Raw genomic sequence first — 24663 nt, forward strand, 5'->3', positions numbered from 1 at the left:
CAGGTCTGGGAAAGATGGGACCTGAAGGCCATAATCTGTTTGGAAAAGCCATGCAATTTATTTACTTATTATTCACGTTTCTATTACATTTCTATTAATTTCTCTGTGAAGCGCAGCCAATGGCAAGGCCTTCAAAACACCAACACCGAGGGATGCAAGGCTGGGCAGACCATCCTTCCTCCTCCTCTAACCTCCTCTGTGTGCAATCTTCTCCTCCTCCCTGAACGCTGAGATCCTGACAGGCTCTTTTCTCACAACACAACACAACGCCCCCCCCTCCCAGGAGATGACTGGCATCCTCCCTTAGTCAGTCGCCTCTCTTAAGCAACTCATCGTTAATGCAGGCAAGTTCCCGGCCGGAACTCCGCTCCCAGCTGGCTAGCAGTAAATCACTCTGGAGCCACTTTACAGCCTCCCCAACCTGATTCAAGAGGGCCATCAGAGGAGCCGCCGGGCCAGATTTTTTGCCTTGGCTCCCAGGGAGAGGGTTCCAGAGAGGAAAGGACAAGGGGCCTTTTTCCAGCAACCCCCGGTGTCCTCCCGTTGTGCTGGAAGTGCACATCCTAAAATTCTTAGCCAGGAAAGAATTCTGGCAGTGCCAACCACACCTCTGGGGAGCACCAAGTTGGAGAAGTCTGATCTAGCTGTATCTGGAGGAAGGGAAGAGAGAGCAGGGAGCAGTGCAAAACATCCCCGATTCTCTTCCAGGGGAGTCTCAACAGCCCAAAGCAGGCTTCCTGCTTGAGCCCAATTCTGCTGCCTCAGAACCAAGACCACACAGGCTTTGCGGTACCGGATCTTGGTGCAGTTCCAGAAGACGGTATTGCCCGGCCGCTCTGCTCTCAGCTAGAAGCGATTCTCCACTCCCTCGGTTAGATGCACCAAGCGACAGACGCGGGCTGCCGCCTGCAACAGCCGGTGCCTTTTAAAAAAGCGTCTGCGTTGAAAGGGGGCCACCAGGCCCTTCCCAATATTCAGATCGACAGACCAATTCTTGCTCCTCCCAATTTTTGCCAAGCCTCCCAGAAAAAGCTGGTGTGTTTGTGTGTGTGTGAAAAGATCTGCCACACCTGAGCCAGGAGAACATCCCAGAGGTGGACTTTAGCCAAGCCCAGCTGTGGACCACCAAAAGCTCTGCTCCTGATCCAGCAGCAGCAAGTCGCTGGTCAGCAGAGAAGCAGCAGGCTGTTGGACACCCCGGGATCCTGCCCTCTGTTCTAGGAAAACCCTCAAAAGAGCAGCTCCAAAATTCTCCATGTGTTTTTAGCCACCATGATGAGAGGCAGGGTGGTTGTCCCACCACCACCTGGCCCGTTTCAGCCATCTCTTCCCATCCCAGTGCTTTCCCGCTCACAGGAGCAGGACCAAAGCTCCCATCATCCCCAGCCAGCATCACCACAGGCAAGTTGGGGAGTCATGCTTCAGCACACCTGGAGGGAGGGCATCAGGTTGAAGGATGGGAGTTAGACAACCAGGGCCCCTGTCCTTCTTTGCGGGAAAAGGATGCTTGAACGATCCCACCACCTTTGCACCTTCCTTACAAAAATGCAGACAGATCAGCTCCAGACAGAGCCATTTGCATCCCCCTCAGGGGTGAAAATCGTCCTTCACGTTTGCCCCTTATACGTCTCCCCCACCCTCAGAAGGAAGGCAACCCCCTTTGCCCAGTCTGGATGCTGACCCACCTCTGCATTACATGCGCTGGGCCAGATGTGCTCCCTCACCTTGCGCATCTCTTCCTTGGTGCAGCAGCACACCCACCGACACGGATGCACTCACACGCACCCCCCCCATGTGTGAACAATAAACGCAGCGCTTACTTGTAGCTGGTGGGCCTGCTCCCTCCACATTGAAAGCTGCCCTGTAGTCCAGCGTGGCTCCTGCAGCCGGGCCCTCTGCAGGGCGCTGGGTGGTCTCGTCTGCCACGGGCGTTGCAGCAGATGCCTCTGAAGGCAATGGTGATGCCTAGATCGAAAGAAGGGAGAAAGCGGTCAGCGGGCACGACCTGGATCCTGGAGGTCAAGTGCTGCACAGCCAAAGTGCACCTGAGCTCTCCTAAAGGAAAGGGAAGGGTTTTTTTCCTACAGTTGGAAGTGGGAACAGAAAGATGCCCAGCCACACACCTTTCTTGGAACACACTACAGGTAGTCCTCCACTTACGACCACAATCAGGACCAGAACGTCAGTCGCTAACCATGCCTGATTTTATGAGATTTTTTGCAGCAGCGGTTAAGCGAATCACATGGTCATTAAGCAAATTCGGCTTCCCCCGTTGATTTGGCTTGTCGGAAGCCCGGCTGGGAAGGTCACAAATGGCAGTCATGTGACCGTGGGATGCTGCAACCACCATAAATACATGCCAGCTGCCAAGCGCCTGATTTTGATCACATGACCGTGGAGACCCTGTGACAGTTGTAAGCACAAGGACCCGTCGCGAGCCACTTTTTTCAGTGTCATCGTAACTTCGAACAGTCGCTGAACAAATGGTCATAAGTCGAGGACTACCTGTACGTCAACCAGGCCAAGGCAAGTCCTTAGGGCTGCGCAGATGGCATGGAGAACTTCAACAGACGTCTATAAGCAAAATCTTTAGTAAGACGCCATGTGTTTTTTTTTGCTAGGTGACATGGAGTCAGTCTGAAACCCCAGCATTGTCAAGGAGCTCAGCTGCCAGCATCTGCAGTGTGAGGTTAGGAGGCCCAAGTTAAAATGCGTCTGCAGAGACTTTTGACAGCTATCAGCAAACCTCTTCTTTCTAACGGACCGTCCACAGGGGGACCCCTTGGGAACCCTCCCCAAAGACCCCTTTCCAAATGGAACAGAAGCAAGATGCAGAAAGGAGGCAAAACCCATGTTTAACTGGTCCCAAGGGGTGATTCTTCTGAGGCACCCAACTCTTGACAGAAGATGCCCAACCACCCCTAGCTTAGACCTCTGCACGTAGGAGCACCTTGGAGCCTCCTCACCTATTTGGTGAGAACTGTCCCACATTACTTCCAGGATCAAAGAGAGAAGGTGTTCCAGGCCAGGTGAGCACAACAACTAACAAAGGTGTGGCACCCTCAGCTAGTCCTCACCTCACCTTTTAAAACCACCTTGAGTTTGACACAGGTGTCCTTTCATTCTTTCCAGCAGGAATTTGGCTGTGTGGGTGTGTAGGTACATGCACGCACAAGTGAATAGGTTAAGATTCCACACAAGTATTGGGAACTGGACCTACTTAGCTTATTAATCACTATTAATAATAAGTATCAATAGGTTCTGGAGCGGGCAGCTATATTAAGTCGCCGTCATCATCACCATCATCTTAATAAATGTTTAGATTTATATCCTGCCTTTCCCCTAGATCAGTGCTTTTCCACCTTGGCAACTTTAAGATGAGTGGACTCAACTCCCAGAATCCCCCAGCCAGCATGGCTGGCTGGGGGATTCTGGGAGTTGAAGTCCACACATCTTAAAGATGCTGAGGTTGGGAAACCCTGCTCCAGACACTTCCTTCTTGCTATAGCTACTCATATCAAGCACCCTCTGAGAAAGCCACCAGCTGAGAGCCATCACAGCTAAAGGTGGACCTGGACATGGTCTTCCCCAGGTTAGCTTCTTCTGGCTTTCAGCTTCCATTTTGAAAAGGAAAAAAACAGCCCACCTTCTCAATCCAAGGTTTTCAGAGAAAGCCTTCACAGCAGAGTGCCAGATCTCACCCTCATAGAAATTACAGGTCCAGCCCCAATTACTCAGATTAAATCACGCAAATCTGGGCACGTGGACTTAACTAGCCCGGCTTATCCCACTCCAAGACTCCTCCTCATTTCTTTGGCCCCAAATCCATGAGGGAATCTGGCCTTTTCATTGTTGTTGTGGGTCTTCCCCTGGATTACACAACGCCCTGGTTTTCATAGTAGGAGGGTGTGCCTAAAGAAACAAACAAACAAACAATCTAAGCCCCGGCCTCTTGCTGGGCAGAATCAGGGCCTCGCCTTTTCCGAAAGGCAATCCAAAGATAACAAACCGAGCGAGCTTTCCTATATAAGGCAGGACCCGAACGCAAAAGCTGTGAGTTGTGGGGTGAGAAGGGACAGGAGGAGATGAAAGGGGAGCTCCCTGTCTCTCCCCAAGCGTTTTGATTTACGACCGCACAGCCCTTAGGTTGATAAATAGAAAGGATTTTTTTTAAATGGCTGATCCAATTTTTTTTAAGGATTAGTCCTCTAAAACCGGAGCAGCTAAATAAGATGAATGGCTTGTGCGAACGCTGCCGCAAAGCTCTTAGGTTCAACGAGGCACACATGCAAGGAGAAGCATATAAATCCACCATTTGTTTCCTGGAATGGCTTAATTTATGGGGTCCATATGGTAATGCCTGGCGTAAACGGCGAGCGCTTCGTGGGTCCCGCCACCCTCGGAATGGCACTGCCGACTCCCCAGCGATCAGGAGGCCACACGGGGTGGCCCCAGAGACAAGCAGGGGCTTCCCTGTTGAAAAGAGCAAGGGGCTAAGCAAGGGCCAAGGAGGGCCCCAGATCTCCACTGCGGGGGCCCTTCCTAGCCGACTTTGCTAGAACGTGATGCTGTTCGCCTGCAGGCCCAATTTCTACCTGTCTTGAAAGGGACTAAAAGGACACCTCCCCACCACCTTCCTTGGAAAGCAAGGGACAAGGACGCATTTATTTGCACCTTGCCTTCTTCGTCCACAAAAGCACCCGTGTTCCCAAAGATGCCGTAAGCCAGTCACCGGTTGGCCCCACTCAGGGGCCCAAACAGCTAACAAAAAATAAAACTTCACTGCAGTGGATATGCAGGATCCAAGGCTGAAAGTACCTTAGTAAGGGAGAGCAGGCCATCTGAAAAGTGTGGGTTGCCGGGGGCAGCTTCCTTCCCATATTAACCCACATTTAAGGGTGGCCCAACCTTTTGCACCGTAAGCCCATCGCGGAGCAGGCTGGCACCCAACTGTGTGGGTCACAAAAGATGCCTAGCCAAGATTAGCACGCTCCAAGCTAGCAGGGTGTAGAAATTCGACCGGTGAAGCCTATTAGACACCCCCCCCAACCAAGTGGAGGGAGGAATAGAAAAATCTGATGTGCGTGATATGGCCTCATTCCTGCTCTGTTGGTACAAGACCTCCACATCATTGCTTTATCCACTGTACCACCACCCCCATTAACTGTGCCTCCTTTCATCACACAGCTCCCCCCCTCCTGAGCCATGTCTGCTTTACTGCTCTCTCTAAAGGTAAACGCTCAATGCGCCATCCTGGGGATGCTTCATTCGGGAAGCCATCGCAGGCGTTGGTGGGGAGGGCAGGCGACATCACAGGCATCACGACCTCTTTGTTCAAATGACACAAATGATGTCATCTGCATCCACTGCAGGCAGGCCTAGCATCGCCCTTTCTAACCGGCCACTGTCGTTCTCCACCACCTTTCAGCTGATTTTTTTTTTTTAATCCACTCAGTTGTGTCCAATTCTCGGAGACTGCCTGGACAAGACCCTGCAGTTTTCTTGGCAAGGGTTTTCAGAAGTGGTTTGCCATTGCCTCCTTCCTAGGGCTGAGAGGGAGTGACTGGCCCAGGATCCCCCAGCTGGCTTTGTGTCTAAGGCAGGACTAGAACTCATGGCCTCCCGGTTTCTAGACTGATGCCTTAACCAGGACACCAGACTGGTTCTTTCAACTAATAGCTCTCCTCTAAACTCCAGAAAGACTGCCAAATTTTGCTCCAGTGCCATTCCTACAGGTAGTCCTCACTTAATGACCATTTAGAGATGGTTCAGACTTACGACAGTGCTAAAAACCCTGACTTACAACCGGTGCTCACACTTATGACTGTCGCAGCATCCTCACAGTCATGTGATCATGATTCAGGCACTTGGCAACCAGTTTGCATTTATGACCATCGCAGTGTCATGTGGTCACATGATCACCATTTTTGACCTTCCTGGCTGGCTTCTGGCAAACAAGATCAATGGGCAACTGCATGATTCACTTAACGACCATGGTGATTCACTTAGTGACCGCCGCAAAGGATTGTAAAATCAGGTCAGATTCGCTTAATGACTGCTTCTTTTAGCAACCAAAATTCCAGTCCCAATTGTGGTCATTAAGTGAGGACTACCTGTATTCATGACCCCTTGGTTGAGGTTTGATCCAGGTACATAGCTGAAAAATTCAGACCTTCGTTCTCTTTCTTCTTATACACCAGTGTTTCTCAGCCTTGGCCACTTGAAGATGTGTGGACTTCAACTCCCAGAATTGCTGGCTTGCTGGCTGGGGAATTCTGGGGGTTGAAGTCCACACATCTTCAAGTGGCCCAGGCTGAGAAACCCTGTTATACGCTGAAGGGCCTTGGGACGTTGAGTGTCAATAAAGATGATGGCGGCTTCTGCTGGATGCCTCTGAGAGCAATTACTCAACAGACCGAGCAAAACCCCTCTTTGGGCCAACACTGTAAACAACTTCACAGGATGCCTTCCCAGGTGGTGCAGAAGAACAGAACCCAGGTCAACAAGGAGGAACAGGGGTGCTCCAGTGCCAGTGATCAGTCTCCCCCACTCCAAAAAAACAGGACTATCAAAACTCATCATCCCCAGAAACCCCCGCCCCATCTCCATCTGAAAGAAGCAAAACAAAGCTAAACAGAAGTTTCTAGTCCTGAAGATTTGAAAGCTGAAACAGGTTTTTTGGGGAGGGGGCAATTTCTGATCAAGCTTAAGAACCCTGAGGGGAGCCCCTTCCCCCCTTCCGCGGGGGGGGGGGGGCAGAAGGAAAAAATCGGTGACTTCAGATCTGCCAAACCAAAGCTTTCTCTAGGTCTGTGATCCAACTACAGCTAGGGAAGAATTCCCCAATTCTGGGGCAGAATTCACTCAGCCCTCCCCATCTTTGTTCTCCTTCAGATGGCAACAAAAAGTGTTGCCCGCTGCAGAGGTGCCAGGAGGTCATTTAAGGTAAACTTTGGGAGAGATGGAGCTGGTAAAAGAAATGAATCATCTGCCATTTATTTGTTGAGCTGAGTGGGAAGGAAGGAATAGGCCTCCAGATGGTTCACTGCCCGTTTCCTTACGGCCTTTGCAACTGGAGCGCAAATTCCCAGACTTTGCAGGAAGGCAAGTCCAGGATTTTTTTTGGTGGAGGGGTGGTTATATAGGCATGGCAGGGCCAAGAGAGCAAGCTTCATCCCGAAGAGGCGATCCAACACGCGCCAGCCTGCAAATCTTGTAATTAGAGTGTTCACCGCCGTGAGGCTACAAACGCCCAAGTTCAAAGTGGGTGGCTTGTTTAATTCCACAAAAATAAAATAAAAGCAAGGGAAGGAACGGAAAGCTTTGGGCACTATATGATTTAAAGCAGGGTTTGTCAACCTTGGCAACTCTAAGCTGTGCGGACTTCAACTCCCAGAATTCCCCAGCTACATCCTGGCTCGCAAAGCTACACAGGGCTGAGTTTACAACCACACACTAATCCCACATCATGGCCTTGGGCAACGGGAGAAACCTTCATGATGGAGAACGGCAGGGCGAGCGGTTTCTTTGAGACAATCTCTGGATTTCCATGCGCTGCAGCAATGTCCCTCCAAAGATGAGACTTCTCTCCATGTCACAGAATCATCGAATGGAAGGTGCCTTGGAGATCACCTAGTCTACCCCCTGCCCAGTGCAGAAACCCACTACTCTAGTATCCTGGTCAGATGGCCAGCCAGACACCGTTTATTTGTTTGTTTGTTTGTTTGTCAAATTCATCACCGCCCATCTCCCCCGCAAGGTTCAAACCTTCTGCAGGTTTACCATTAGAGAATTTTTCTGGATGTCCAACTGGATGGAGGGTGCTTGCCTTACAGACTTTCTGGACCTGGTTAGCTAAGAGGGGAAAGAGTCATCTCCAATTGTTCTCCAAGCGTGGATTTTATCTCTGCATCCAACCATCTGCTCTGCAGCAGCAGGCCAGAATCCCCAGCAGCAGTTTGGTGGAAGGAAGATTTGGAAATCCCCCATTTTGACAGATGAACCTAACATGCTGGGAATCACCGTAACAGGGTTAACAGTGCTGGCCAAGACAAGGTGTCCCTTCCTAACCATAATGTTGGGCCACACTAGGTGATGTCACAACAATGCTACTGGTTCACACTTGCCAAGTGATGTCCTTCTTGTCACCTGCCCTCACTTTCCCATCATCATACATGCCTATAAATAATATCAGGTCACAAATACTTCTCAAGCAGGGAGACCTACCTTGGATCTTAGCCAGGCTAGGACTATTTAATTCCAAAGGCACAATCCGCACATGGTGCTAAGCTGTAACGTGGCTTGCTTTTAGCTTAGTGTGATATGTGAACTGAAGCCCAGCAATTGCAACAGATCCTGGCTTAGTGCAAGGTGTAAACGCAGCCAAATTCTTCCTCCTGTCTTGTAAACTTAGCAGGGCAAAGCAATAAGGCTGATCCACTTGGAAAATTTGGCCACCTAAAAGAGGTGTGATGTATAGGTAGTCCTCGACTTACGACCACAATTGGGAGCGGAATTCCCATCTTAAGTCGAGTTACCACGTGACCAGACCCGATTTTACAATCATTTTTATGGAGGTCATTAAGCAAATCCAGCTTCTCCAGTGAGCGTTTTTTGCCAGAAAATGGCAAAGAAAGTCACAAAATGCAATCACGTGATCACGGGGCACTGCAACTGGTCATAAACGTGAGCCAGTTGCCAAGCGCCCAAACTGCAATCATGCGACCGCGGGTGGTGGTGCAATGTTTTGTGACCCTCAGAAGTGCTTTACAGGCCATAAAGCACCCATTCTGAGGCCGTTGCAACTTTGGGCCGTTGTTAAACGAACAGTCGTTAAGTCAAGGACTACCTATATCGGTGGTGGGCAGTGTGGTGCAGGACTGCAGTGGAGGATCCTTTCCAACACCCCACACTGCCTGATCATGGCTTGTCTTTCCTAATCCAGAGAAGCTGGCTTCTATCTGCATCTAGCCCTTGGGCTGCAAGGGAAAGGTTTGCTGAGAGCTTACAGCTCCACCATCAGGGGTCCTCTGCTTTTTAAGAGACATAGTCTAACCTCCCCCCCCCCAAAAAAACCCCTGCGTGTCGCCTGCTGCAAAACCATCTCAGTTTTCACTTCAGGCAGGATCCATTCCGGCTTTTAATTTATGCCTTTCCTTGGGAAGGCAGCCAATCTGTTTGCTAAGAGCTGGGAAGGCAACACTCCAGACAGAATGCTGGAAAACACAGGAATGGGTTTAAAAACAAAAGAAAACAGTTTTTTTCTTTCTGCACCGCAAGTAATCAAACCAGTTTTAGCAAGCCCCAGGCTGAGGATTTCAGAATGGGGGGGGGGGAACTGCTCCCGAAGGCAGCCAGTTCTCCCTCCATCAGACCATGCAAATGCAGCTGTGTGGTCTCAGCCCTGCTGTCTCGTTAAGCTGCATTAGATGCAGGGGAGGCGTGACCACGGCTCACGTTTGGGAGACATCCTGCTCTCCGGCTGAACACAGGAAAGACTCTCAAAAGTCTGGGGAGGGCAATGCCAGGGGAGGGGAAGGAGGAGGAGAGAAGAAGGCAAAGCCAAGCGCCGACTGCTACTCCTGGTTGGCACCACAAGCAGGCCCTCCCCAATGGGAGAATGACCAGCAATGCCAGGGAATAGTCATCCCAACCAAGGAAGAGTTGTTGGTTGGCCATTAAAGCAGCTTCTGTGGATAACTGGAGCCAGTTTGATGTAGTGGCGAAGGCACCAGGCTAGAAACCAGGAAGCCGTGAGTTCAACTCCTGCCTTGGGCACAAAGCCAGCCGGGTGATCTTGGGCCAGCCACTCTCTCTCAGCCCTAGGAAGGAGGCAATGGCAAACCACTTCTGAAAAACCTGAAAACTGCAGGGACTCGTCTAGGCAGTCTCTGAGAATCAGACACGGCCGAGCGGATTACAAAATGGATAACTGGATTATGGCAATGTTGGGGGCAGGCACCCTGGGAAGACCTGAAGGGCCGGGCTGGGGACAGATCATCCTGGAGGAGGTCTATCCACGTGGCCGCGAAGAGTCGACACTGACTTTGTGGTGTGTCCTCCTCCTCCTCAACATCATCATCATCTGTGGGAAAATTAGGCAGGATGATTGACGGCTTTCTAGTAAGCGGAAAAGAGGCCCAAGTAGCAAAGGACGGGAAGTCATCCCCAAATCAGGACGGTGGTAAAAACCGAAGGAATTGAAAAACAAACAGCTGAGAAAAGAGCAAAGCACAGAACCATTGTGCGAGCTTGGAGCTCTTAACCCAAGACAAACCGTTCAGATGGTTGCGTGTCGCATCCTCTGTCCTCTCAAAAGAGCCTCCCATGATCACCTCAGCTCAGCTTTGTCTCTTTGTCTGGCAAGCAGGCACCTTTCCCAACGAAACACCAAGATGCAGCCATCCCTGTTGCACGTGGAGCATTCTCAGGAATCAGGAAGACGCTAGCTCAGTGCTTCTCAACCTCAGCAACTTTAAGATGGGTGGACTGCAACTCCCAGAATTCCCCAGTCAGCCATGCGGAATTCTGGGAGTTGAAGTCCACCCATCTTAAAGTTGCTGAGGTTGAGAAACACTGCGCTAGAGCCTTGCACTGTGCATTTGCAGCATGCCACCATCCCCTTCATTTATTTATTTTAATTAAAAGCATGTTTTAAAGACTGTCATCCAGGTGCTGGAAAGGACATGGAAGCAGCACTGTCTGCTCCGGGAAACAAGGAGGGCGTCATTGCTGTAGGGTGGGAGGAAATTAGGGAACACCATGTGTCTAGGTAGAAACTTGGAATGAGTTCCCCACAAGGCTTTTGCAACAAATGTGGGTAGGCACTTCCACTTGAGGTACAGAAAGCCCTCCCCAACCTGTGGTCCTCCAGATGGGTTGGACTGCCATCTCTCTACCCAGCATGGACTGTGCAAACCAAGGACAGTAAGAATTCTCGGAGGGCACCAAACCAGGGAAGGTTGGTCTAGACAGCCCCTTCCTGCAAGGAGGAAGATTTATCCCAGCTCCATGATGCTGCGAAGGCAGAAATATCAGAGCAAATATCAAACACTCAACCCCCCCTCCCTCTGCCCATGCTCCCTGGATGGTTTTTTTTGGTAGCACCCAGGCTGGCACGTCCCCATCTCACCACTGCAGCTCTGCAACGGAGCTTCTATCCTTTGCTGCCCCAATGATGCAAAGCCATGGATGCGCCAACAGAAGGGCGAAGGCCTTCAAAAGTGCCAGGCTGCCAAGGGAGGGTGGACAGCTGGAACCCACAAGGAAAAATCTCCCCTCCCGTTCCAGTTCCAGACCCATCCTCCCCTTCTGGAGAAGACAATATGGCGATATTTGGGGCAGGAAAAAGAATCAAAGGCATCTTTCCTTTCTTGTTTTCCCTCTCTTCCCCCTCCATTCCCTCCACCTCTTCTTGCTCTCTGTCAGAAAATCATCCCCACTGCACAGATAAGAAATAAATGATGCCAAGGAGCCATCTGTTTGCAAATACAAACTCTCTGCTCAATTAAGAGGAAGCTGTCCAGATAAAGCATCTATCCTCCCTTCCTGCAAGCCAGGGGCTCCCAACCATGTCCTCTAAATCTCATCACCAATCAAAGCCCATCTGAGGGATGAGGGTGCTAATGTGTTGCCTCGTGCCCCCCTGGCACTCCAGGAAAGGAATGTGCCCATCTCTGGACTCACGCATGAAAAGGAGGGTTGCCATTATGAGTATCGATTCTTACCAGCACCCGAGTCCAGCTGAGGCTGGGTGAAGGGAAGGAGAGACCCCCCGAGGCTGCTGTGACCCTTGCAGTCTTGCCCCATGGCCAGTCCCTCTTTTTCCCACCCGCCCCCGTACCTCAAACAGGCACAGGAACCCAGAACGATTGTCCCTCTCCAAGAATTCTACAACTGCTTGCTGCGGATTCAGCAGGCAGAGGTCACAATCAGCAGACGGCATATCTCTTCCCTCACTAGTCTATGCGTCAAAACAACCAAAGGGTTGTATTAGTGAGCGAGTTTGGCGGCGTTGCTATGAACCCAGAGAGATTGAGTCGTCAGCCACGCCGGTCCTGACCCAGGCCGCGCGTTACTTGAGAGCCAGCTGACCTACTGGCCTCCCTGATCCCTGCTTTGCGGAAAGATGTCAGCCTCCTTCTGGGGAACTGGAGATATGATGACTTATTTTAATTCTCGAAAGGAAGGGGAAGGAGGAAGAGAGAAAGGCACACCCATGCGGAGGAGCTTTTAATCAACAGAAGGATAACCAGGTTAACTGGATGCATCTGTAGAAAATCAATCCTGCAGATTAAGAAAGGCTGCCTCAACACAGGCCCGGATGGAAAGGGCAGGCTCTCTCCCCCCACACCCAAAAGCAAAGAGTGAGACCGAGGGGGACCATCCGTGTCGATGGTTGTAACTGGAGAGTAAAGGACAGGCAGCTTGGCAAGAGAAGGGGAGTGAACACAGACCCAGCGAGTCACAGAGTTGGAAGGGGACTCAGAGGTATCAATTCCCCCCTTGCTCAGCATAGGATCTGCTAAAGAAGATAGACTCATAAGGCTGGAAGGGACTACGAGGGTCAGGGCAGGAATCCTCCGACCATCCTAGACAAAGGGCTGTCCAACTAGCTTGAAAACTTCCAGTGATTAAGCCTCCATGCTTCCAGGGAGCCAGGCTGCTCCACAGCTTCCTAGCTCTCACACTCAGGAAATCCCTGCTGGTTTCAAGGTCAGTTCTCTTGCTCCGTCATGCTTCCACCCCTTGGTGCTTGTCCTGTCCTCAGGCACTGGGGAGAATACATCCACAGCCTCAATTAAATTGAGTGAGGATGGACAGGAAAACATTGCAGGCCACTATTTTTGGTAAGGTCCTGATGGAATCAACTGCCTTGAGATGGCAACAGGCTGCGATGGGCTTCGAGAGGGGTTAGACCACTTCATGGCCTGCCTGGGGCTACTGCTCAGAACTGCTACAGTTGGCCCCCATAGCCAGAAGCCATAGATTTCTGCACACCAGTTGCTGGAGAACACAAAGAAAAGGATATTTGGAGCTCATGCCCATCTCCTGAGGCTTCTCAGAAGCACTGGCCCCCCAACATGGCTCCAAAAATGCTAAGTAGGCTTACAAGAATTTCAACCACACACCAGCACAGCCCTTGTTACATTTGTATGACTTATTACTGATATATGCAAGAATTAAGCAGCTGAGATTTCCCACTATTGCCAGCTGTATATACCAAATTCAGCCATCCACACTTTTTCCACTTCCCCTCTTTTCCTTTCTGAAGCATATGCATGGCTTGGCCTCTCTCTAAAGCAGTGTTTCTCAACCTCAGCCACTTGAAGATGGGTGGACTTCAACTCCCAGAATTCCCCAGCCAGCATGGGAGTTGAAGTCCACCCATGGCTGGCTGGGGAATTCTGGGAGTTGAAGTCCACCCATCTTCAAGTGGCCGAGGTTGAGATACCCTGCTCTAAAGCATAAGCAACTCAATGTTTTGGATTTCAAATCACCAAGACCATGATGCCACTTGTTTGATTCCAGGTCACAATTTTATGGAAACCCACCATTCTGGTCTGTAGGATTTCAAGTGTAGCCTAGACCTGGCCAACTGTGACTTATTCAGCAAATGCCGTGAAGCAAACCATGGCTTAATGTGAAGTGTGAACCTATTCAAGTACAGCGCAACCAGGAGAAGGCACATGACTTCTGTGAGGCGGAAGGGAAAAGCCACTTGCTTTGAACCGCAAGGAATATTAAAGGCACAAAGAAGAGCCTTTCAAGATAGGCCAGGTCAGAAACAGACACCACAAAATACTGGAACTCTGCAGTTGAAGAGTAGTAACAGAATCTCGACCGAGTTTTGCTTTGCCTCCTCTTGGCTGCAAGAAGATCAAGGCGGGGTGATCTTGAGTTTCTTTCTCACCCCCCTTCTCTTTCTCAGGGCTGAGCTGATGTTTATGTAACTGCTGTCACATTCCTTCAAGGTTATCTCCATACTCCTCTACCTTGAGACACCAGCCTGTGGCTGCACTTTCATGCAACTGAACAGGTTGGGTCGATTTCTCCAAATCACTGGTTTGCCCTTAGCAGGCTGATCCTTCATACCTTGCTGGTTTGAGCATGAACCAGATCTTTTGGGCCTCTGGGTGAGCATAACCCAAGGAGAGTTATGTTCACCTGAAATGCACCACCCAGGGCTTCCAGGAGACCTCAAGGCAGCTCCCTCCCTCAAGCCTTCCTCTCCTAGGTCAGCTCTGTGGATTCCCTTCCAGGGCGTGCCATGGGGTAGCTGTGGGAGAAAGGAACACGACTCATCTTGCCAGGAGAACAGCAAGCCGCCCACACACTGCCATGCCTTTCAACTGATTCCAGGCCGTGGGATCCTCCACCCTGCAAGGTCTCCCAGCCTGAGGTGGGCCAACCAGAGAGGATCTCAGGAAAGCGTGGCTCTCCCTGGCTTGCCAAGAAAATGCCTAGAAAGGATTGAATCCTGCCAGTGCTCCAGAACAGCATTCAACCTGGAAAACTGACCTAAACCACACCCAAGGGCACAATGCCCAGAGCAGGAACCACAAGGACGCTGGGGGACATCTACAAACAGGCTCTGCCCTGCCCAGGTGTTCCAAACCATCTTGGTTCTTATGAAATCCTCCTGGAAAGAGACATCCAGGGCAAAGGACAGGAGCAGATTCTTTAAAAAGGAGAGACTCTTCTCTCCTGCAAGCAAGAGCCACACCTTCATTTGGCACAAGGAAAGCTGCCCACTCCTGGGCCATGCCCAGTTTTGCCCGCTGTAAATCTGTGTTTTCATTTTAGCATCCTGCCTTTTCTCCTGAGACCTCAAGACAGGTTAAAGGAGGGGCTTCCCCTCCTTGGGTCCCCCCCCACCACCATCAAGCTGCGAGGTCAGCTGTGCAAAGGGCCACCTCTTTTCAGAAGGCAACACTCTGAACACTTTTTGGCTTTACAGAAGCAAACTCCCACCAATGAAAAGCCAGAGGTTAGCAGAAAAGATTCTAGCCTGGGTGATGAGAGAGAGAGAGAGGGAGGGAGAAAGAGCATCTTAAAGGGACACCTCCTCACTCCAAATGGTTCTTTTTAGCACCTTGGATTTACCAAATTCCCATTACATTGCGCTGCTGCTGCGTAGACAGTCTGGGATGAGCCACCAGTGCAAACGGGCGAGGGGGCACTCCCTGCATAGGTCATGCAACTGCAATTTGCAAGCGGTGAGGAGAGGGGCACCAAGGCCATATTTCAGGTCTTTCTAAACCACAAGCTTTTGTCCTCTTTCTCTGCAATTAGAACAGAGTCTAAAACGGGCAAGTTGCTATGTTGAGCGCCCTCTTCTGGTCCAAATACAAGCCGCAGCCTGACTCAACCCAGATCAACTTGCATGCAAATAGTCCTGTCCACGCAGATGCTGTTTTTCTACTTTATCAAAACAAACAGTATTTATATTCTATTCAATACATTCTCAATGCAGTTTAACTGGAGAGATCCTAATGGAGAACAAGAGCAAATGAAAGGAATCCAAACCAACTAGGTCAGTGTTTCTCAGCCTCGGCCACTTGAAGAGGTGTGGATTTCAACTCCCAGAATTCCCCAGCCAGGCACAGCAGCAACTGTGTTTCTACTGCGTTGGCACTCAAGGCGTCCAAGGTGGCACCAAGGTAACCTCCCTTCAGAGGCTGCCCCGCTGCCAAGCACCGCCAGCTGACTGATGGAAGGCTTGGTCAGGAAAGGCAGTCCTTCAACTATCTGGATCCCGCCTGCTTCAGGATTTAGACCTTGCAGTCAGCCCTGAGTATGGCCTGGTTTGAACTTCTTGCAGCCCAAGGCACTCTCAGAATTTTCCCCCAACACCACAGTTCCAAAGCATTGATCGCTGAACTAATAAACAACAAATCAAGATCAGCTGGGAATTTTAGGTCGGTAGACTTCAGACTGGTGCAACCTGTTAGAAAAGGAGGTTCCATTCTTTCTCTAACACCAGGACTTGCCCCAGCTGAAGTTTTCAGATATTCTACAGAGCAGATCCATCCATCAAGTGAAATGAACCACTTCTAGAGAAGAACCACGGGAGGGAGAGGAAGGAAGGAAGGAAGGAAGGAAGGAAGGAAGGAAGGAAGGAAGGAAGGAAGGAAGGAAGGAAGGAAGGAAGGAAGGAAGGAAGGAAGGAGAGAGACAGATGAAGGAGGGAGGGAGGGAGGGAGGGAGGGAGGGAGGGAGGGGAAAGACAGACCAAGGAGGGAGGGAGGGAAGGAGAGAGACAGGAAGGAAGGAAGGAGAGAGACAGGAAGGAAGGAAGGAAGGAAGGAAGGAAGGAAGGGGAGAGACAGATGAAGGGAGGGAGGGAGGGAGAGGAAGGAAGGAAGGAAGGAGAGAGACAGATGAAGGAGGGAGGGAGGGGAAAGACAGACCAAGGAGGGAGGGAGGGAAGGAAGGAAGGAGAGAGACAGGAAGGAAGGAAGGAAGGAAGGAAGGAAGGGGAGAGACAGATGAAGGGAGGGAGGGAGGGAGGGGAGAGAGAAAGAGAGAAGGAGGGAGGGAGGAAGATTTAAGTTTCCAATCCAGCAGCAAAACCGTTGTTGCCAGCCACCTGCCCAAGGGCTTGCATTCAGAGCCAGCTAGGTTTCAAATAAGGAAAATTGCCACTAAACAGCACATCTTACCCCTCTGCCCTCTTTTATGACCTTGATGAAATAAGCGTAGTATTTTTCACATGGTTGGAAAGGCATTGCACCCTCCCAGGGGCAGGGGAAGGAAAAAAAGAGCTGTTGCTCATTTGCACCCATGCAAATACATTTAAAACACATTCAAATTAATACCTGCCGGTGGGGGTGAGGATGAGCGGGGGAGGGGGAGAGAGACAGAGAATAGGAACAGCCCAGTAGCAAGAAGAAACTTGGCCCAGGGTGGCTTCCCTTGCCTCTGTCGTTAGAAGAATCCACTTCCTCCCCACACAACCCCTTGCTCTCAAATTCGTTCCTTTCCTGAGCGAAAAGGGACATTTTTCTTTGTTCCTCCCAGCGCCCAAGATTCCAAACACGGCTGACTTAGAACTTCTGGGGAAAGCAGGGGGCATTTTCTCCACTCCTGTGCTGCCTCTCTGTTGGCAGCTGCCAGGCCTTTGCCCACGCTGGGCCTTTCTTGGCACACGTGCGCCATCTCTCCCCTTTCCTGCCGCAGGTTCAGTGGACTTGCTTGCTGGCTCGCTCAGGTCTTGGCACGGCATTGCCCTTCCACGGGGTAGCTCGGGGGGGCCTCTGCTGACTTCTGCTGCCATGCCTTTTCCCCTTTGCCTCAGCCATCCGAGGCACCCTGTGCCCACGCCCCGGGCCTCGGGACTGCGGATCGTCCAGCCTGATCAGCTTTGCGTCACTTGCTCATCAGAAATACGCAGCAATGGCTTGGGCTGTTTGAAATGCTCTTTGGGGGTAATTCTAGCTTCCGGCTCTCCTGCCAGGTTTAAATCAAAGTGGCTGCCTGCTTTGGATGTGAGCAAACCGCAGCTGAACCCTTGGCCCTGGTCTCACGCCAGGGAACAGACGGTTGCAGCAACAACAGAGGATAACGGTGCAGGCATAACACCTTGGCTCCTGGGTGAGGCCTGCCTCTCTGGCCCGCCACCCCCGAACCCATCCCAGGCCATTATTTTACTGTATTTCACAGATGGCCTCAAACTTTAGAAGATATTATCAACCAGAAACAAATCTCATTAACACCAGATAGACACCCAGAAGGCCCTCTGCGGAAGCCGGTTTCCCCCTAACTGTTCCACAGGCCAGTTCAAACAGAGGTGCGGTCACATTTCCAAAGAACCAGGATTTATTTTCATGCGTGCAATCCACGCCCCAAACTGCTGTTGCGGTCCCCCTAGATCATTTAACTCCGCTTTTCTCAACCTTGGCAACTTTTAAAGATGTCTGGACTTCAACTCCCAGAATTCCTCAGCCAGCATGCTTACCAGATCACCTGCCTTGCCTAGCCTAAGCTGGGAGACACCTGTTTAGTACTTGGATGGGAGACCACCAGGAGATCCCAGGCTTTAAGATACACCAGGAAACTGCTTCCACGCTGTTGCCAAGCAAGCCCCTTGACTCTGTGGTGTCTTCTCCCTTTCCCCAACTGCAGAGCACGTTTATGCACTAGCTGTATGTGCTGAAGAGTTAATGCTCATCTATTCCCTGCCTGTAAGGAGCCAAGAGATTTGACGAAAGTTACTCCAAAATGCACATCAGCAGAGAAAGGCCAGGATTCTCCCATCTCCTTCAGCTTCCTTGAAGCAGCTGATGCATCCATCCCACTGCTCCATGCTCTTTAGGACTCCCCCACCCCACCTTCTTATTTCTTTAAGGTCAGGGGATCCGTTCTCGGCAGATGGACGATGAGGTGCAGCTTGGACAAGGACCGCCTCTCCCCCACCCCACCGAATCCCTTCCTTCCTTCGGCGCAGGAGTTGGAGGGTAAAGGGGAGGAGTGGGCATTGTCTTTCTGCTTTTCACAAGGGGGACCCTGCAGACAGATCGGGGTCAGCGGGGAGAACCGCAGTAAGTGGCTTATGGCTGTTGGGAAGGGGCCGAGGCCACAGCCCCCGGGATTAACAAAGACGTCTTCTGTTCTCAAGCGGGTCATGTGGAAAGGCCCGGCCAGCCCCGCCGCTTGGCCAGCCAGCCAAGAGCAAGGCGGGGAGGGGGTCTCAGGCAAGGGGGCAGGGCAGCATAAAGGCAGGAGGGGGGCTCCTGGGGAAAGGGGATGCTGGCCACCGCCAAGCCAGCAGCTTCTGTGTTGCTCACAATTCAGCCAAGGAGAAAAGGTCGAAGCCGGAATTGCAAAACGGTGTGCAGGGCCAGATGCCTGTCTCAAGGCCAAGGGGGCTTTGCAAGCTGGGGGGAGGAGGAACACAGCCCAAGATCAGATTCCCCACCTGCTCCTTCCTTACCACCTGGTCTTGGGGAGAACATGGTTGCGTCCCTCACGGGGGAAGTCCTGATCAAGGGAAGACGTGGCCCCTGGACCCCCACGTCGTGCCACAGCGACTGACACTGAAGCAAATACCAGCCAGGTTTCCAATCTGGGGTTCTGCCCCCTTTGCAGTAATTCCACAATGGCCTATCGCCCGTTAAATAGGACCAGCACCTTCTCAGCTCTAGACACAGGGCTTAGTCCCAAAGTCCAGCCTTCAAACAACTAACACAAGCTCACCGGCTTCCCCAATGGGAAGATGCCAGACCCTCTTCCTTTGCACAAAGATCATGAGCGCCCTGCCCATTTCACCAGTTTCCCCATCCATCCCCATCCCCAGGCCAAGTTTTCTGTTTTAACCCTCCCACTGAAGCTGCAGAGAAGATGGAGGTAATTATGGAATAGACCACCATCCCCTGACCTCCCGCTCCTGCTCCTCGCTGGGAGATGGACCGTGATGGTCCTAAGTGTGAGGACTGATTGTAAATCACTTTTCCCAGCACCGTCGTAACTTCGAGCACTTGTTAAACGGATGGTTGTAAGTCGAGAACTATCTGTAGTTATTCAGACAGTCAATTTATATGGCTGCCCATCTCCTGGAAGAACGCAATGGCAAGCCAGTTCCAAAATCTTCCCGAGGAAACCAGGAGTTAAGTTTGACTCCAAGTGTCTAGGATAAATCGCTGCGCCTTGAACGCTACTGAGCCTTGAACGCTACACATGAAATGTGCACGCTCTGCCAGTGAAGCACTGTGTGGTAGCCCTCACTTTGCACAAGCAGCAGCTTCTGTGGCACCGCAAGAGATCCTGGCTGGCCCTTTGGCATCCTGAGCCACAACCACCTGCACCCAGGGAGCCAGTGAGGAGGGATTGAGACCGTGGGAAAAGGTGCATCTCCTGCAAATTGGACTGACAGGAAATTCGTTGGTGCGCCGGTCTGCATGACAACAGTCTCCGCAGCGGCTGATAACAGCAGCACCCGCCCCCTGGCAGGTGGGGGAGCTACCCTGCCAAGTCACTGTGGATTGAATTAATACTGATTAATTGAGGGTCCTGAAAAGCGGAATGGCAAAGGGGCAGATCCGCAAGGGACTTTCTGGGTTAGGCAGCCGGATCCTGCAGGCTTTGCCGGATTCCCCAGGAAAGCCCCGCTCCTTCCCCCTGTGAGCTCCGCGGGTCTCTGCCAGCCTGCCTGAACCACGATATGCAGACCACGATGGCAGAGTTCACCCAACACGCTGCCCCAAAAGCAAACCAACCGTTTTACGGTCAGCTAGTTGTGTAACTCCCATTGCCGTGGTCCATAAACTATACCTTATGGCTTATTGTGTGGGAGAGCCCAGCCGACCATGGTTGATGCAATAAATCATGCGGAGACACACCATGGCTTGGGTGATGTGTAAAAAGGTCTAGTTCCCAGCTGCTTGCAATGGCCGCCAGAGCTGTGCGGGGTTTCCTTAAATGATATCTCTTTTTTTCGCAGTGGGATACTGCGTGAACTACTCAATAAGGCTCAGCGTTCTGTCCATGGTTTAGCACTACAGATAGTCCTCACTTAGCAACTGCCTATTTAGCAACCATTTGAAGTTACTTTACAATCGGTCCTTGCACTGATGACCGTTGCAACGTCCCACGGTCACGTGGTCACCATTTGCGTGCTTCACAGCCAGATTTCGACAAGCAGTAAAATCGAGAAGCCGGCAGTAAAACCACAAGTTGGGGTCATGAGATGTCTCATTCAACGACCTCAGCAAAAATGAGGTCATTAAGTTTGTCACAGTCACGTGATGTCTCTCTCTTAATGACTGCAGTGGAAGTGAGGTCATAAGTCCATCACAGTCACACGATGTCTCATTTAACAACTGCGTCGCTTAGCAATGGAGTTGCTGATCCCAACTACAGTTGCTAAGCAAGGACAACCTATGTGGGTGAACACAGCGGATGACATAAATAGTGCAAGGAACATGGCTGGTTTTGTCACACTTTCACAAATGGCTTTAAGATGTGTGGACTTCAACTCCCAGAATTCCCCAGCCATGTTGCTTGCACTATTGCACACAAACAGGTAGTCCTTGCTTAGTGACCACAGTTGGGACCGGCAAGTCCATTGCTAAACAATGTGGTCGTTAAGTGAGACATCACATGACCTCCAGCCCCTCGCCACGTGTGTGCAAAGGGGCAACTGCAGGCGTGAAACATGCCTCTCTCAGAACCCACTCAGCAAGCTTTAAGATGCTGGCTGGGGAACTCTGGGAGTTGAAATCCACACATCTTCAAGTTGCCAAGTTGAGAAACCCTGCTCTAGAACATGCCATTCTGGTAGGTGAACCCAGCCTCTGCCCTGCTTACAGGGCAGATGGAGGGAAAGGATCCCATGCCAGGATGGGGCGCCCAGGGGGCCCGAGGTGGAAGGTTCTCCCTTTGGGAAAAGGAGACCAGACTTGAATGAGCCTTCTTGCCACCGTCCACCCAGCCTGTGAATTCACCGTGGCCGGATTCCCCCTGACCGGCGTGGCCCTCGGGCCGGGTGAATGCAGCACAGCGGCAGCGTCTCCTCACAGGCCGCTCCTAAACCCACAAAGCGCTTGATGGCCCCGATCCCGCAACACACTGAAGCCCAAACCATCCACCTGCATGGCCAGCCTCCTCCAAGGGTCGGTCATGGGAACCCAGCTGTTCTCCCCTGCAGTCTGGAGAACGGCCCGTCTAAGCGAGCCACGGGTCTCGGAGGCCAAAGGGGCGGTGTAAAATGCTCCCCCCCCTTTTTTTTTAAATCAACAAACATGAGAATGAGGGGCAGAAGGAACTGCTGTTTTAAGTTTGGGTTTGCTGACTTGCCCCGAGCACTTAGGGAAAGGAAGTGGCTTTAAAGCAGGCAGGGGAGAAAGGGCGAATCGCAGCCCCCGGGCCAGATTTCCCTGCCACTAGAGACACCTCCCCAGGTTGCTTTTCATTAAAAACAAAACACACTCAGCCACGGGGGCCCATGCATGCGCACGTGCACGCACCAAACACGCCACCCCCTTGCCATCCTCCGTTCCTGTTTGCCCAGGCCTAGCCTTCGGCCTCCTTCCTTGTCATCTGCTTTACAAGCAACCTGCAGCCGCTGCTGCCTGGACTGCGGAGCACATTTCTGCGAAGCCAATGAGGAGGCTGGGGAGCCAGGGGGGTGAGCAGGAGGTGTCACAGGAAATGTGCGAGATGCAAAGATGAAACCATACCCGCTGGTCTTAGCAACCTGACAGGAAACCCCATTGCTTGCACACTCCATTAAGTGCTTAAAAGCCGTGTGAACAGGACACACTGAACTTGCTGCAAGGGGCAATCCCATCTTGGGCGGGGGAGGCTGGGGAGCTGATAAAATCACGCAGGATGGGGTGGGGGTGGGGGGAGGGAAAGAAGGGTGAGACACACAAATTTTCTTTAACAAGCAGCAAATCTGGAAAGGCTTCCCTGCAAACTGGGATGCAGAAAGGGTCAGGGTTTCCAGGCCCTACCAAATGGCCAGTCTTAATACACAAGAGCAGGGTTTCTCAACCTTGGGAACAATAAGATGTGTGGACTTCAACTCCCAGAATGCCCCAGCCAGCCACGCTCCTGAGGCGTTAGCCCTCCCAATCCTCCAAAACTGCAGACAAATTGTCCATTCTGTCTCTCAAAAAGTCAAGTCTTCTTCAAGGCCACTCAACTCCCCCACATCAAGTTTTTTTTCTTGCCCCCCCCCATGCAAAAGGCTGCCACTGTCTTCCAAGAGGTGTTTCCAACTATAGCCTTCAGCCTTGGGGTCACCTGGTGGTCTTCTATCCAAGCATCAAGCACATCTGGCCCTGCTGAGCCAGCCAGATGCTGCCTCTGCTGGAGAACCTTCTCCTCTTTCTGCCCTCCCAAATACCCTGGAAGATTTTAGCAAGGCGTCCTGTGGCCAATCATATGGGAACGCGGCAAGCAATCTTGAAAGGCTTAAAGTTTGTCCTCCTGCTCCTGTGCTGTCTGTTCAACAGGTGCAGCTCTTCGGGGTCTCTGGAACAGCCTTCTCCTCTCCCCTGACAGCTGATCCTTTGAACCAGAGCTGGAACCCACGTCTTTTCTCCAGCAGGGATAAATCCATGGTTTCGTTCGCTCTTGCGCTGCCTCCTGGTGGCCCTGGGGAAGAGCCACATTCAATTGGGCCCAAAGTGGGTTTCTCCCCCCCCCGCCTCATTTTGCACCCCTGAGAGCACTCCTAGATCACACCTTCAAAGTTTGGACAGCAGAAACGGTGCGCCATGTTGCATTTAACTCTTCCACTCCAGAAAACAGGAAAACCAAAGGCCGTATCACTGGGCCGACAAAAGGGGTCACAATAACGATGGAAAAAGGAAGGGCAAAAAAGGCTGCCCGCCCCTCAGCTGAGTGGGGCAGAGGGCTCTTCTGAGCCATCCACTCCCAGTCCCCAAACTGCACAGGGCTCTGCCTGACTTCAGAGGGGCCCTTTCCCAGGGTGAGGCCCCAGGAACAGGTCCAAAGTCCTGGAGTTGCCAACGCTGCAGGAGCTGAGATGACGGAGAGGCCACCGGGCGTGCAGAAGGCCAGCTTTCTCTGGCTCGGCTGAGCAAAACAGCTGGATGCATTCAGGACTAGCTCCGGAGCCCAGGCCAGGAAAAACCCTTGGGAGTTCCCCTTCCTCCACCCCCAGCAAGACAGTGCCAGAACTGTGGTGCAACCAGACAGCGCAGAACAGGGACTGTCAGCGGGCACAGCCGCCCCCAAGAACCGAAAGGCAGAAGATGCTGGCAACGCCCGCATGCCAAGCAGGCAAGCAAACCCAGCTGCTTACCCCCTCCCAGCTGCTGCTCCTGCGCCTGCTCATCTCCTCCAGCCCGCCCCCGTGTGTGCAAAGGGGCAACTGCAGGCGTGAAACACACCACTCTCGGAGCCCACTTGAAGCCACAGCCGGAGCGTCTTCAGAAAGCGCAGTTAAAATGTCCCGGTTGCCACGAGCTTAAGGTTAAGCCACAAAGCCGTGAATCAGTTTCGACATGACATTTTCCAGTTTTATTTTGGATGGGCTGGGGGTGTACTTTCAGCTTGCTTTCAGCCCTTTAACTTGAAACTTGGACCAAACAGCTCTATGACTATTAATCATTTCTATAAAGCATTTCATGTTGCAATCTATAGACCTCCTTTAGTGTGATTTATAAGCATCAAAAGCAAAAAACAACAAATAAAAGTGAAAAAATAATAATAAAGGTGGTGCCAATGTTAAAAAGCCAACTGTAAAAGAAAGAAATGCATCAAAGAGGAAACAGCTGGCACATGAGGAAGGTCGAATCCGGGTACTCCAACTACACCCAATGAGGATGCAAGGGATTCTCACTACGGAGATGGCTTTGGCCTTCACCACCACCCTTCAGGCCCACTTTTGCTCAAGGGGGCTGGAATTTGGGGAATTGAAGTCCAGCACACCTGAAGTGGAAGGTCATTTTTACTCACTAATCATGAAGGTTCTCTAAGCCAGTGCTTCTCAACTTCAGCAACTTTAAGATGTGTGGACTGCAACTCCCAGAATTCTCCAGCCAGCAAGCTGGCTGGGGACTTCTGGGAGTTGCAGTCCAAGCTGGCTGGGGACTTCTGGGAGTTGAGGGCCACACATCTTAAAATTACTGAGGTTGAGAAGCACTGCTCTAACCAAACTTTGTTTGACAGGTGGTGCTATGAGAACATGGA

The 24663-nt window shown here is 51.6% G+C and overlaps 1 protein-coding gene across 1 annotated transcript in view; it reads right to left on the reverse strand.

The window, feature by feature from the left end:
- GSE1 (Gse1 coiled-coil protein) overlaps nucleotides 1-1898 on the reverse strand; it is a 198895-nt gene extending 196997 nt beyond the window's left edge. Inside the window, exon 1 of the mRNA XM_063312910.1 lies at nucleotides 1821-1898. The gene's annotated coding sequence lies outside the window, so the exon portion shown is untranslated. The remainder of the gene's footprint in view (nucleotides 1-1820) is intronic.
- Between the last annotated feature and the right edge of the window lie 22765 nt (nucleotides 1899-24663).

The sequence above is a fragment of the Candoia aspera genome, chromosome 11 (genome assembly GCF_035149785.1).
Source record: "Candoia aspera isolate rCanAsp1 chromosome 11, rCanAsp1.hap2, whole genome shotgun sequence".
NCBI classification, from domain to species: Eukaryota; Metazoa; Chordata; class Lepidosauria; order Squamata; family Boidae; genus Candoia; species Candoia aspera.